This window comes from Neophocaena asiaeorientalis, unplaced genomic scaffold, assembly GCF_003031525.2.
Source record: "Neophocaena asiaeorientalis asiaeorientalis breed wild unplaced genomic scaffold, Neophocaena_asiaeorientalis_V1.1 scaffold21, whole genome shotgun sequence".
Classification (NCBI taxonomy): domain Eukaryota; kingdom Metazoa; phylum Chordata; class Mammalia; order Artiodactyla; family Phocoenidae; genus Neophocaena; species Neophocaena asiaeorientalis.
Window position 1 is genome coordinate 203,496 of NW_020174053.1, and position 16,531 is coordinate 220,026.

Below are 16,531 nucleotides of genomic sequence, written 5' to 3' on the forward strand. Positions count from 1 at the left end.
CTAGAAGTTTCTCAAATGTGTAGGGAAATCTCTTTGTTACTACAAAATAAGACCCCTCTACCATGAAATATACAATCTAGACAGCTGAGAAAGCCACACCGCTGGCCCTTGGAAGAACGTAACTGTTTTTAAAATCCTTTAATTCAGAGGTCAGCAAACTATAGCTCATGGACCAAATCCAGCTCCCCATCTGTTTTTGTAAAGACCATGATTTAAAAATTAAAAGAAGATAATTTTATGACATATAAAACTGTATGAAAAAATAAAAAATAAAATAAAATTGTATGAAAGTCGGATTTCAGTGTCCATGAATGAAGTTTTACTGGAAGGCAGGCAGCCAGGCTCCTTCACTTACATACGCCCATGGCTGCTCTTTTGCCAAAACAGCAGGGCTGTGTACTTGTGACAGAAACTATCTGGCACGCAAAGTTGAAAATATTTAATATCTGGACCTACCCTTAGAGAAAAAGTTTGCCAACTCCTACTTTATTCAGTAATTACAATCTACTAACCTTGAAGAAAAATATAATCATAGTGATTTCCTCTTAAATGTACAATTTTCCTTTTAATTCCACAGGCAAAAATCTAATAGTTTAAAAGAATTCTTAGGAAAGTCAAAGCAGAACCATTTTTATCTACAAGGTAAATCAAATAACCCACACAGAGCATCTGGAGAAAGTTGTTAATTATGCTACTTTCTCTCTGTCTTCAATATTGTAATGTGACAAAAAAAATGACTGGTGAATTTTAATGAAATACTCCATCACATTTAGTTCTGTAAACTAGTTTAGCAATCTCCTCCACAGGCATTTCCTCAGGTGTTTCACTTAAACTGTGAGCCTGTCTCAAGGCTGCACTGTGACTTATTTCTCAGGCCTCAAGCTGTGGCCACCTTCCTCCCTGGCTCTGTCCCAGGCTGAAACTCTCCAGGCAATCTGATCCTCAACCTCCTGAATTTTTTCTAGACCAAGTTCAGTTCTTATCACTGAAGTCCTGCTCACCAAATTTCTGAAATATTTTATTTAACATCTATTAACTAACTCAAACAGCCTATTTCTATACATATCCATCTTCACTTCTCAAATTGCATTTTTTTCTAGATTTCTAAGATCCCTTGAGCACAGACCCTTCATTTGATTTCGAGGGCTTTAACACTCAATAAAAAGAAAAGGATGCTTTCTCACCCCCATGGTATAAATAGTATATTTCAACTTCAAATCTTTAAGCTATACTCACCTTTTCTTGAAAATGAGAGCACTAAACTCTTCACAGGTTGGCGTTACTAGCCCACACCAAACAGTGGAATAAGCCTGGTCCCCAATTTGATGGGGTTTGATCTCCAGGTCACTGTTACTCTGTATTCAACATAATATTTAGAGCATTCTTCTTTGGCCTCTAAACTAATGAATACATTCACTTTAAGTTATGCAGACAAGAAAATCCTCTGAAGGGCACCGTCATGTAAACGTGTCTCAATTGGAAAGTTGGCGTTTTGTAGTTTTTAAAAAAGGGTGGGGGGAAGATTTCAATTCAAAGAAACCCAAACCCAAATGCAGACTCTGCCACTCTGGTGGCCTTTGGGCAGGTTACTGAACTCTAAAATGGGATAGTGCACCTACCTCCAAGGATACCTGCAGCATTTATGATATCTTTGTACAGATTAGGAAAGTGTGTCCCTTCCTCCAGGCACAGGTGTGGTCCCAAGGTGCACGCTTATCTGGTACACACTAAATTTGTAGGTCTGTCCCTCCACTTCTGCCACTATGCTTGTGTGAGCTCCTTGAGATTTGGCTCCTTTCCAACTTCAACTCACAAACAACTCTCTCCTGGGCTCACTTAGCTCTGGACATACTGCCCTCCTTCCAGTTCCTTGAACCAGTAAGCCCTTTCTTGCCTCAAGGTCTTTGCATATGCTGTTCTCTCTACCTGGAATGCTTTAAAGCGAATCTTGTAAACTGGTGTCCAGTGGGCCACTTCCAAGAGAGCAGATATATTATTTGGCTTGCAAAACATTATCTAAAATTTTTTAAATAGCTGACGTGTAAAATTTGAGAGACTTCACATAAAATTACATTTCTACTTAAATATTTAAAGCATTATTCTTTGGATGCTTTTTTAAAAAAGCTGTTTGCTGGCTTATCTTGGAAAATCAAAATAGCACTGCTTTGAGGAGCTGCCACCCTCTTTAGACCCGGCGTGAAGATTCCCCCACCAGGCCCAGTGTGCTCATTTGATCCTTCTGGGCATTTGCATTTGCCATCTTGATTTAAATTTAAAAAGCTAGGCTTCTCTTTTTTCAGGTGGCAACTTATATGCCAGTTCCTCACAGAGACTTTTTCCGACCTTCCTATCCCCGATTATCATCCTATTTTCCCCAACTCAGTCCGTTGTTTCTTTCACAGCATTGATACAAGTCTGCTGCTTTTATAGGTCAAAGATGGTTGAATATTAGCAATTATACATGATTCAATCTAATACGATTCACAACTTTTAAATTATTCTGCATGTGTTTCATGACTTACCATAGAAAGTAAGTCCATTAATAAGGATCTAGTCTTCTTCACTATTATATTCTCAATGATTAGTAGGTAAACAGTACCTGGAAGGTACTAGGCACTAAAATATTTGGATGAATAAATGCAAGGACTCCTCCTACCAAAAGTTCCTTAGTAGCTCCAGAACATACACAAAACCCATTTTTACCTATCCTGAGGTACCTAGAAGTAGCCCAAGTTATAAGTGGACTTTCCTAACCCACAGCCCAAGGCAGTCCTACTATCCCCTGCTCAACTCTAGAGCTGGCTTTAGGCCCAGACTTCCATCAGCCTCTGCTTACATAGCTGACACCCCTGGTTCTAGCACTGGAAATTACTCCTAAGGTATGACTTTTTCCTGGAACCCCTGTGCAAACCAGCATTGAGACCACCATTGGACATCCACTGAGATGTTCCCTCAGCCCTAAAGGGAAGCTGGGGGAAAACTGTACGTGTTCCTGAGATAAATGCTGACAATTGCAATAACCTCTACATCCTTGGAGATGTTAGCAAGGGGTCTGTTGTTCCCCAGATCTTTGTATGTATCTCTTGTCTACTTGTCTGTCACACTATATCTTAACTCTTTGTTTCTTCCTCTAGACTATGAAAGTTTTTAAAAATTATTTATGAATCCTCAGGACCTAACTTCAAGTACTTAACAAGTGCTTAGTGAATGAAATTATTTGAATGGATTAAATCATTCAAATGCTACATGGTGCACCCCTAAAAGGTAAACATGCATACAGATTTTCACTTACTAGGTACAATTTCATGGACTGGAGCAGGGCTGTGGGGTGGGGTTCATGCCAGTGTCAGCTTCAGACATCTGGAGCTGACGGAGGACACTACTAGAAAGAGCACTTTCCTGTTCTGTGTTTGTGGAAAACACTTCCCAGAAGATACTATACAGTTAAGCTAAGCAAAAAACTAGTCTTAACTCCAAAGCAATTGCTCTCTTCAATGATTTTCTTACTGCCAAAGCCAGTGTACATTGAAACATTGTAACAGACCTGTTTCCTATGGCTTTGGTGGTCACCCAGGATGTTTAACTCTGCCCTGTTGTGTTTCTGCAGCTCTTTCCTGAACGTACTCTTCTTGCTTTGGCCAGCCCTTAAATATTGGTGCTCACCAGGGCTCTGTACTAGCTGTTCTTTCCTTACACTTTCTCCTTGGGAACTCTTATGACATCCCATCAGCATTCCAAACTTGTCCAAAAAAAGCATCACAGGCACATCCACACCTGCTTCCCCTCATGATTCTCCAGTGTTTCATAGCACCACCTTCTGAATCTCAAAGTTTATACTTTCTCAGTACAAACAGGTAGTTCCAGCACACTCCAAGTCTTTTTGTGCCTGAAGGTATTTACATACATAGTTCCCACTGTCTGGATAGCCCTCCTATCTTTGCCCCTCACGCCCTCCCACCATTAAGAATAACTCATTCTTAAAGGCTTGGCTTAGGAGTCATCTCCTCCAGGAAGCCTTCCACCAAGACTAGATGCCTTCCTCTGAGCTCCCAGAATTCACCCACCTTATTCATTTAACAAAAAATATTGAGCTCTATCATGCACCAGGCATTGCTCGAGGTACTGAGCACATTTCATTGCACAAAACAGCAGAATTCCTGCCCTCATGAAGCTTACATTCCAGTGGGAAAAGACAGATAATAAACAATACAAATAGGTAAAAAAAATATTCAAGTATATATATATTAAAATATTAAAAATATATATAGTGTGTTGGATAGTAAGTGCTATAAAGAAAAATAATTAAGAGACATGGGTAGGGAATACTGGGGAAAGTGTAATTTTAAATAGGGTAGTAAGGGAAGGCCACATTGAGGTGACATTTAAGCAAAATCCTGGAAGTGGCAAGGAAGTGTATCATAAAAATACCTGGGGAGAAAAGGCATTCCAGGCTGACGTAACAGGAGCACTGGCTAGTTTAGAGAATAACAAGGAAGCCAGCTGACCTCAATTCAGTGAGAAAAGAGGGAATCAGCAGATGAGGTCTGAGAGTGACAAGGAATCAGATGATCTTGGGCTCTGAATGACCACTGAGAAGGATATAGCTTTTACTGAGATGGAAAAGGTCTGGAGAATTTTTGAGCATGACAGGATCTGACTTACCTTTTTAAGGCTACTGTCTTCATAGACTGTAGAATATCAAGAGAGGAATCCAGAAAATCCATCAGAAGGCTCTAGTAATAATACAAGCAATCCTGGTGTGTGGAACAGGGTGATAGCTGTGGAGGATGTATGAAATGGTCATTTTTTGAATATATTATATATTTTGAATGTTGGGCCAACAGGTTTGTGGTTGGATTGGGTGTGGGTTATGAGAGAAAAAGAAGAATCACATTACAGTCAAGGTTTGGGCCAGACCCACTGAAAGGAGGGAAGACGAAGAGGAAGACTGAGACAGGAGCAAGTGGGCAGGGGGTGGGAGAAGACCTCGAGTTTGGTCTGACATAGCAAGTTTGAGATGCTTATTAGATATCAAAGTGGACATGTTAGGTAGATAGTTGGATATACACATCTGGAGTTCAAGGTAGAGGGTTTTGGCTGGAGATTTGAGTTTTTAGCATACAGATGGTATCTCAAGCAACAACACTGGAGGAGGACACTAAGGGAACCAAGTGTAGACGGGGCAGACCTGGGCCTTGGCACACTCCAACATTAACAGGTTGAGGAGGGAACATTACTTACTCATACACACACATTATTTACTTCGTCTACTGGGAGTAGACCATGAACTCTTTACTGCTCAGAACAAACCATGTCTATTTTATCTCTACATACTTAGCAGAGGGCCTGGCACATACTCAATAAACATATGCTGAGCAATACCATCTAAAGAGAATCACAAATAAAATCCTTAAAAGGCAAGAAGACATAAAAACTGGAATCCAAAGGACTGGAGTATAAATACTAATACCCACAATACTGACAGATGAACAAAAATATTACGAAAAACAAAATGACAGAAGTTAATAAACACCTTTAATATGCCAAGCTGTAAACAAAGTATTCCATGTATATTATTACAGTCAATGCTCATAAAATCTATAGTATTACTCCCATTTATCAGATGAGGAAACTGATGTTCAAAATGGCTGAGTGGCTTCCTAATGTCACACATCTAAGAAAGTGGCCAGGCCACAATTCAAACCCAGATGCAATTAACTCTACATCGTGCTGCTTCACATCTATTCCAAACACTCTAAATGCCAGTCAGACTGCCTGTGTATCTAATGTGCTCTGGACCAATAAAACCTGGATCTAAGTATCTACTGTAAAAAACAAAAACAATGGCTGAAAAAGCAAGAGAATCTGGGAAAGGATCCCTGAATCCTTAGAATGTGGATAACCATGGGCTATGAAGTCCGTAATTTCACTTGACAATTTCTGAGTGTGCCTGAAAACCTATGCAGAAACAGCAGGGATCAGAACTCAGGAGCACCAAGCAGCTGAAAGAGCAACAGAGGGATGGTGAACACTACAGACTGAGGACCTAGACTTTATGAGCCTCTCTGGTACATCAGCTTAGAATTTACTGTGAATCTCAGGGAACAGGGGAAGAGAGGGAGACTGCAAACCACTAATATCAGTGTTTCTTCTATCTGATTAACATGAAATATCATTAGCACTTTGAAACTAATTAGGCTGTACCCCCCAAAATATTTGGTGCCCAAGAAAATCACTTAAGAACCAAAAGCTTGTAAGTACAAGAGCAATATCTGATCTGAAAAGTGAGGTGTGAAATCAAAGGACATTTTCTTAAAGTCAGAAAGAAAGATCACATAATAGGATGAATTAAGTTGATCTACCTCCTTAAAAATCAAAGAAAACTTCGATATTCTTTGAAATAATTTTCCTGTTGCTTGGTGTCATGGTCGAGTGTTTTGCAATGATCTGAGCTTGTCATTTTCCATTTTAATAAAAGTAAGCAAATGAAAACTCTACACTGAGGAAATGGTGGTACTCAAAGGTAATTAAAAACCAAAAAGCTACCAAAGTACCTTTAGAAAGGTACTGATTTTCTTCTTTTTTAAAAATAGCATTTTCTGATTATAAAATTTGAAGTCAGAGAATTTTTATATACTGGCAGATCTTTTACACTTGAGCCCTCAAAAGTGAAACATTAAAGCCATTAGAGCTATGTCACCTTTTAAACCTGAAATACAGAAAGCCAATTTATGAAAAGGAAAAGTGCCTACTTTTCTTATAAAGGTGCTTCAATAAGCACATACTACTATTTAAATTTTTAAAATGTAAAAAGTGCACCTACATCATTTAAGTAAAAACTTCCTAACACAATATCTTAAACAGGATAAAACAAAAGCAGTGTTTGTTCAACAATACATGGCAGTATTGTATATAAAGCAAAGTAAAAATATAAATGTTCATCAGAAGTTAAGGGGCATCCACATAATTAAATACTGTGGTATTTTTGTACTTATATATAACGATTTCCAAAATATACCATTCAGTGCAAGAAGCACAACACTGTGTATACAGAATGTTATACCTTATGTAAACAACAATAAGTATACAACATATGCATGCTTCTACATGTACAGGTAATTTCCAGGAGGCACAAGGTGAAAAAAATAGTTACCATTGGGGAGAGCTGCAGGGCTAGAGGACAAAGCAAGGAGGCTTACTTTTTTGTGTTACCCTATTTTTATCTATTGAATTTTGTTTCATGTTCACTTATGTATTTCTTAATTTTAATGATTTAACCAAGTTTTTAAAAAAATTACACTTCAGTCATAAAGTAGCTAAGTATGACCTAAAGCACCTTTAGTATTTGGCAACTTCAACACATAACATGATAATACTGGAAGCCAATGAAAAATATGCTTTTCTTAAAATAGCTATAATACATAATTTCTAGTTTTTTAAAAACAATTTTCTTTATGCATAGTTGAAAGTTGTTTTTTTAATAAAAAAGGAGGGACTCTGGCAATAATAGTTATTTTAATGCTTAAAATAATCTCCAAAGAAAATAATCAGGTACTTTCCTGGTGGTGCAGCTGGATAAGACTCCACGCTCCCCATGCAGGGGGCCCGGGTTTGATCCCTGGTCAGGGAACTAGATACCGCATGCATGCTGCAGCTAAGAGTTTGCATGCCACAACTAAGGAGCTGGCAAGCTGCAACTAAGGAGCCATGGAGCCACAACTAAGGAGTCCGTCTGCCACAACTAAGACCCGGTGCAACCAAATAAATAAATAAATAAATATTTAAAAAAGAAAGAAAGAAAATAACCAAAGGGGAAAAGAACAATCCTTAAATATCCCAGTTTTCTGAAGCTTTGCTATGATACAAACTATTGCTATATACATTTACAAAAATCAACACAGACAATTAACCAGTGTCTGAGAAGGAAATTCTACCTGTACTGTTTGAGGTAATGGGTATCCTGATATTTACTTAAAGTAAAAAAATAATTTATAGTAAAAACATGGTAAACTTAGTGGCAAGTTAAATAAGTAATTAACAAAAGGGTTATAAGAAAACTTTAATATTAAATTACATTTCAATACTGGCTATTCTAATATAAACCATTATTGTTAAGGTTGCTTACATTCAATAAATTCTATTATAAGAAAACCAGACACGTTGATATTAAAGAAAATGCAATTCCTTAGTGGCAGAGAACCAAGTTAACATTAGCTAGCCTACCTAGTGATTAATTTATAATTTTGATGCTCCCCAGCAGCTGTAATTTTATAAATGAAGAATGTATTTCCCAGCCTCATTAATCAAGTCAATATCATGCTTCTTTGCATGCTAATTAGCACCTACTAATAACCTCTCATTTTAACTCCTGAACATTTTATCTCAATTTTTCTTTTGGTTTTTACTACTTTTACTTTCTGTACCTTAATTTGAGTCCACGTCCCAAGTCCCTAACTACAATTTCCTTGACACAGTCACAGGGTCACATCTATCTCCCATAACTCTACCAGTGCTTTGCATAAATAGCAACTGCTCTGTAAATCACTGGAAGAAGGACTGCATCTATGAATGCATATGTATGTAGGTATTAATCTTATTACTTTATGGGAAAAAATCCATAAATTCTTGTAACGCCTAAGAACTAAGGCATAATTGCTCAAAAATAAGGTAGTGGAGAACACTTTCCTACCTGTATACATCACATCAGTAATCTAGAAGACATATTGGTTTCCAGTCTTCCTAATGCTTGAGAATATTCCTAAAACATTAATGCCAATAATCTCCTCTAAAGATAAAACTATTTCTCCAATGGATATATTTTCTATACATTTTGATTCAAAGCCTTTGATATAGCCTATGTCCCCCCAGTTCATTATAAACATTCGTAAAACATCAGCTTATACTGAAATGTAATGTGGCCCAGCACATTAAACTAGATTATAAATTATTCAGATGGTTAGGTTCTGGGTTCTAATTTCATGTTTTATACTGTTTGATACTCTAATTTTTACAAAATGGAGGTATTCTCTTAAGGTATTTTAAGAATACATATAAACTGCTAAATAGTAGTGATGTGATTTGATTTTGACCCTACCAACAAAAACATTTTTCATACTTATAATCAACTACTTTTTAAAGATTTTACTATTTCTTGAAAAAAATGATAGTTTAATCAATGTAAAAGTTCTAAGAAACTAAAATGTGCTATCATGCAGTACATTTGCAAACATTAATTAAAGAATTTAAGAAAAAGTAAACATGTTTGATTATGATTTCCTTTTGCATACACTGATTTTGTCTTTTGATGGAAAGTACTTTTAAAACACACAAATTAAGAAGTTGCAAAATTCTACATTTAATCTACATACCAATGATAAACCACCATATTTTAAAGTTAGTGGGGAGGAAAACCATTCACCTGTAACTGAGATTACCAAATTGCTTGAGGAAAACAGGCAAAATAAGCAAAAATAAGGGGAAAAAAAACCCTAACATATCATTTGGGCATAAGCACATGAATCGGATCTAGCAAGAAAGTTAAGTTGATGAGCATAATCAAATGATTCTCAACTTTAAAACCTACAGAAATTTCCAAAGTAATTTGTTCAAAGCTGTCACAGCCAGTGAATAGTTAATTGTGTGTATATATTCTGAGATAATCTTCATTGAATTGTGTTTTGATGAATATAACACCCCTTCATAATGATCTGAAAGAACTTTTTTCCCCAACCTCTTAAAACCTATTTCAAAAAACCCTTCAAGTTTCTTCCAGTCACTACATTATTAGAATCATCTGAGAGCAAAAGGATGTTGATAGAACTGTTGTAAGCACACTCTGCAGTAATAGTTTTTCAACTATAAACAAGTATTAATAATTCAAAAGTACATGGATATTAACATTTGGTCATTACATTTTAGTGAAACTGAATCTGGAATCTAAATGTCTGTATCTGATTCCAGAGAAATGCTCTGAAACAGACAATCTAATTCAGAACTATGAAACTGCTTATAAAACTAGAGCACAATAGAGTACAACGACCTGCAATTAGAACTCAGAATCAAATCCATTTGTTCTTGGGTGTCTTTAATTTCTAGTTCTCTTTTTGTGCCACTAAAGAACCCATCCTTAAAAGGTCACGGATAAAACAGAGGTCTTAACTGTCCTCAAAAGAGGTCATTTGGAAAATAAGCAGAAGGAAAAACATTACTACATATAGTGAACATGAGAGCAAAATACATCTACATATTTCCTTTACTCAGAAGGTAGTAATATCATTCCCATGACCACAGATTTTCTTCAGGCTAATTACATTATAGCACTTTCTAGTATACTTTACATAGCAGCATGAATTTTCCTTTGGAGCAAAGTTTAGTTATTATTCCCTTTTGTAACTGCATTCCCAAAGGCACCAGATGTCTTCAAATCAAACTAAACCACCTCAGCAGAGGATTAAAGACTCCATAAATTCCCGACCCAACCTACTCTAGCTTTATCATCCTGCAGTCAATACACAGGAAATTACATTTTCTATTGTAGTCAAGACAGTGTACTTTTCATCTCTCTAGACTTCGACCATTGTACATAATCTCTCTTCTGTATCTTTAAAAAACACAAGACTAAAAGCACAGGCAACAAAAGAAAAACAGAAAAATTAAACTTCATCAAAATTAAAAACTTGTGCATCAAAAGATACTATCAATAGAATAAAAAGGCAACTCACAGAATGGAAGAATGTTTGCAACTCACGTATCTGATAAGGGACTAACATCCATAACATACAAAGAACTCCTACAATTCAACAAAAAACAATTTAAAAATGGTCAAAACATGAATATACACTTCAGCAAATAAGATACAAATGGTGAATAAGCATATGAAAAGATGTTCAACATCAGAGAGAAATGCATCACAGAGAAATGCAAATCAAAACCAAAATGAGATAGATACCAGTTCACCCACTTGGATGGCTATTATCAAAAACACACAATAAAGGGACTTCCCTGGTGGTCCAGTGGTTACGACTCAGCCACTGCTGTGGCCTGGGTTCAATCCCTGGTCGGGGAACTAAGATCCCACAAGTGGCACAGCCAAAAAACAAACAAGCAAACAAAAAATAAAAATTGTTGGTGAGGATGTGGAGAAATTGGCACCCTTATGCATTGCTGGTGGGAATAATGCAGTTGCTGAGAAAGACAGTATTGACAGTTCCTCAGAAAATTAAACACAGAATTACCATATGATTCAGCAATTCCATTTCTGGGTATATACTGAAGAACTGAAAGCAGTAACTCGAACAGATACTTGTACACCAATGTACATAACAGCAGCATTGTTCACAATAGTCAAAATGTGGAAATAATCCAAATGGCCATTAACCAATGAACGGATAAAGAAAATGCAGTATATACATACAACTGAATATTATTTAGCCTTAAAAAAAAAAGAAAAAAAACAACTCTGATACATCCTATAATGTGGCTGAACCTGAAAAACATTATGTTACGTGAAATAAGTTTGACACAAAAGGACAAATATAGGAGTCAGTCCACTTATGTGAGGTACCTAGAATTGTCAAATTCAAAGGCACAGAAATTAGGATAGTGGTCACGAGAGACTGGGAAGAGGGAGGAATGGGGAATTAGTATTTAATGGGTACAGAGAATCTGTTTGGGATGATGAAATGTTCTGGAGATGGATAGTGGTGATGGTTGCACAACAATGTGAATATACTTAATGTCACTGAACACTTGAAAATGGCTAAAATGGTAAATCTTACATATATTTTAACACAATACAGTAATGAAGATTCAACTGAAATCTCCCAACTCCACTGAACTTCACAGTACTTAATACAGGTTACTAATTACTATATACTGACTGGTTTGTCAATTGGGTATAAAATGAGTCTTTCTATAAAGTTAGAAAAACTTCTAAATTAGGCACTTTATTTTTTGGGATATCTTTAAATACTGATCAGTGTTTAAAATTTGACCTATAAAATGAAAATTAAGCAATTTATCAGAGAACAAGCATACTTGAGAAACTGCTGTGTATTCTTATTCTCTACCAGTTGCTTATTTTCCTCTATTGCTCTTTATGTTGTAGTAGTCTCCTTCATGACACAGTGTATCATTTTATCCAAATTAGCTAAAATTTAAAAGCAAATAATTACATAAATGGAATGATGGCATATAAGACTCAAATGCTAGATCTGAATAACAAAGACTTCAGTATAAACAAAAGGAAAGGGAGGGAGAAGGTAGTACTGCTTTAAGAGTCTAAGACATACTTGCATTTCTAGGTCTAAGACAAAAGGGAAAACATTTTAATTTAAGTTGCAAAAAGTTAAGAGCTATCACGGCATACACTGTAACACAGCACAAGAAGAATTTGATATAACAAATCCACATTTTATCAAAAGGAATTTTTCCAAGGATTATTACATAAATCTCAGAAATTCTGATCCCATGTTACCAAGATGTACATTTAGCTATATAGACTTATTAAAGATAAACTAAAACCAGTAAACTACTTTTAGGAGCAAACTAACTGACATGCATAATTACCAAAGCGAACCTAAATTTTAAAAATGTTCATTAAATATAAGTGAATAATTAAAACAGAGTAATAAATTACAAGGATGGAAGCAACTGACTAGATATAAGCACAGAGGAATCTGGGCATACAAATAACATGAGTCAACAAAATGTGTTGCCATCTCAAAAGAAATCTAGTATTGTAACAGATTATTGCAAATGATCCAAGAAATAAGATAAATATTTGAAGCTTCACTTTTTAAGATAGTCCAAAACAAAGGGTCACAGTCATTCTAATCTTGCTTCTATATCCTAGAATATAGAACATACTTAATAAAAGTGTATTGGCTAAATGAAGGTCATTAAATAAGAACCTGGAACCATTAGTAGCTAGGGAACTCAAGCCAAATATAAACATGAATTTAAAAGATGTACCATGGGGTAATTAATTATCTTAGTCACAATCATTAACCTTAAAATTTTGTGAGGAATAATGATGGATAGATACTTCAACTCCTAAAGCAGCATATGTAACCTCAAATCAGAAAACTCTTGTTATCACAGTTTAAGAGAGGTTGAAGTATTGAAGCAACAAAGCAAAAAGTCATCATCTTTCCAGAGGGAAAACGGCAGCTCTTAAAATCACTAAAGATGGAGATATTAAGAAATAGGTCCAGGAGGGCAGACAGCAGAAGTAAGAAGAACTACAATCCTGCAGCCTGTGGAACAAAAACCACATTCACAGAAAGACAGACAAGATGAAAAGGCAGAGGGCTATGTACCAGATAAAGGAACAAGATAAAACCCCAGAAAAACAACTAAATGAAGTGGAGATAGGCAACCTTCCAGAAAAATAATTCAGAATAATGATAGTGAAGATGATCCAGGAAGAAGAATGGAGGCAAAGATTGAGAAGATGCAAGAAATATTTAACAAAGACCTAGAAGAATTAAAGAACAAACAGAGGTGAACAACACAAAAACTGAAATGAAAACTACACTAGAAGGAATCAATAGCAGAATAAATGAGGCAGAAGAACAGATAAGTGACCTGGAAGACAGAATGGTGGAATTCACTGCTGTGGAACAGAATAAAGAAAAAAGAATGAAAAAAAATGAAGACAGCCTAAGAGACCTCTGGGACAACATTAAACACAACAACATTCGCATTATAGGGGTCCCAGAAGGAGAAGAGAGAGAGAAATGACCTGAGAAAATATTTGAAGAGATTACAGTTGAAAACTTCCTTAACATGGGAAACGAAATAACCACCCAAGTTCAGGAAGCAGTGAGTCCCATACAGGATAAACCCAAGGAGAAACACGCTGAGACACATAGTAATCAAACTGTCAAAAATTAAAGAAAAATTATTGAAAGCAGCAAGGAAAAAACGATAAATAACATACAAAGGAACTCCCATAAGGTTAACAGCTGATGTCTCACCAGAAACTCTACAAGCCAGAAGGGAGTGGCATGATATACTTAAAGTGATGAAAGGGAACACTTACAACAATGGACAGATCATCCAAAATGAAAATAAATAAGGAAACAAAAGCTTTAAATGACACAAGAGACAAGACAGATTTAACTGATATTTATAGGACATTCCATCCCAAAACCCATTACACTTTTTCTCAAGTGCACACAGAACATTCTCCAAGATCGATCACCTCTTGGGTCACAAATCAAGCCTCAGTAAATTTAAGAATTTTGAAATCTTATCAAGCATCTTACTAACCACAACTCTATGAGATCAGAAATCAATTACACGGAAAAAAACGTAAAAAACATAAAAAACTCAAACACATGGAGGCTAAACAATATGTTACTAAATAACCAAGAGATCACTGAAGAAATCAAAGAGGAAATCAAAAAATACCTAGAGACAAAGGACAATGAAAACACGATGATCCAAAACCTATAGAATGCAGCAAAAGAGGGAAGTTTATAGCTATACAAGCCTACCTCAAGAAATAAGGAAAATCTCAAATGAAAAATCTAACATTACACCTAAAGAAACTAGAGAAAGAACAAACAAAACCCAAAGTGAGCAGAAAGAAAGAAGTCATAAAGATCAGAGCAGAAATAAATCAAATAGAAACAAAGAAAACAATAGCAAAGATCAATAAAACTAAAAGCTGGTTCTTTGAGAACATAAACAAAATTATAAACCCTTAGCCAGACTCATCAAGAAAGAGGGAGAGGACTCAAATCAAAATGTAAGACCGGACACTATACAACTCTTAGAGGAAAACATAGGAAGAACACTCTTTGACATAAATCACAGCAAGATCATTTTTGATCCACCTCCTAGAGTAATGGAAATTTTAAAAAGATAAACAAATGGGATGTAATAAAACTTCAAAGCTCTTGCACAGCAAAGGAAACCATGAACAAGACGAAAAGACAACCCTCAGAATGGGAGAAAATATTTGCAAATGAATCAACAGACAAAGGATTATCCTCCAAGATATATAAACAGCTCATGCAGCTCAATATTAAAAAAACAATTAACCCAATCAAAAAATGGGCAGAAGACCTAAATAGACATTTCTCCAAAGAAAAGAAAGAGATGGCCAAGAAGCACATGAAAACCTGCTCAACATCACTACTTATTAGAGAAATGCAAGTCAAAACTACAATGAGGTATCACCTCACACCAGTTAGAATGGGCATCATCAGAAAATCTACAAACAACAAATGCTGGAGAGGGTGTGGAGAAATGGGAACCCTCTTGCACTGTTGGTGGGAATGTAAATTGATATAGCCACTATGGAGAACAGTATGGAGGTTCCTTAAAAAACTAAAAATAGGATTACTATATGATCCAGCAATCCCACTACTGGGCATATACCCAGAGAAAACCATAATTCAAAAAGACATATGCACCCCAATGTTCACTGCAGCACTATTTACAATAGCCAGGTCATAGAAGCAACCTAAATGCCCAGCGACAGATAAATGGATAAAGAAGATGTGGCACATATATACAATGGAATATTACTCAGCCATAAAAAGGAACGAAATTGGGTCATTTGTTGAGACGTGGATGGATCTAGAGACTGTAATAAAGAGTGGAGTAAGTTAGAAAGAAAAACAAATACTGTATATTACCGCATGTATGTGGAACCTAGAAAAATGGTACAGATGAACCAGTTTTCGGGGCAGAAGCTGAGACACAGATATAGAGAACAATTCTATGGACACCAACGGGGGAAAGCCGCAGGGGAGTGGGGATGGTGGTGTGATGAATTGGGCTATTGGGATTGACATGTATACACAGATGTGTATAAAATTGATGACTAGTAAGAACCTGCTATATAAAAAATAAAATTAAATTTAAAAAGAAGATGGGTCCAGTAGGAAAAAGTGGGAATTAAGATTATTTAATTGGAAAAGCCACGGAAGGGAGCTTTAATATATGAAACACGATCGTGAGCCAAGTTTTCCTTGTGAACAGTGTAGAATGTGAGGAGTCATACTGCCTTGACATTTTATGAAGTTATCATATCTGCTGAATCACTGTGCTTTTGAAATGTACTAGAATATTGTCATTCTACATGATAAACCACACTAGAATATTTAATAGATTACCTCCTAGTTAAAAAAGAATGAAGTACAGAATAAGAAAAGCTAAAGTTCTGTTCATTTAGAACAAGCTTAAAGAAAAGAGGACTGTCTACCAGTGTAGTTCCATATTTAAATGTTTCCCCTTATTCTTATTAAATACATCTAAGCTTCGGTTTACTAATCAGTTCACTAAATTAATTCTAAAGGCAGTAATTCCTATACTTCAGTTTTAAGTTTTAGATTTTAAAAGACTATTTTCATTATGCATACATAAAATGGGATACTGTGGGATCTAAAAAATCTTTTATCTTCAATTCTAAAAATATCACCAATCAACAGGTAATAAGAACTGAGACAGAAAGTGATGTGCATTTTTTTTTAATCACAGCACTAACATTGGAACTCTTTCCAATGATAACCAGGAG

The 16,531-nt window shown here is 35.9% G+C and overlaps 1 protein-coding gene across 1 annotated transcript in view; it reads right to left on the minus strand.

Moving 5' to 3' along the window:
• RDX (radixin) overlaps positions 1 to 16,531 on the minus strand; it is a 92,388-nt gene that overhangs the window by 3,691 nt on the left and 72,166 nt on the right. The gene's annotated exons all lie outside the window — the stretch shown is intronic.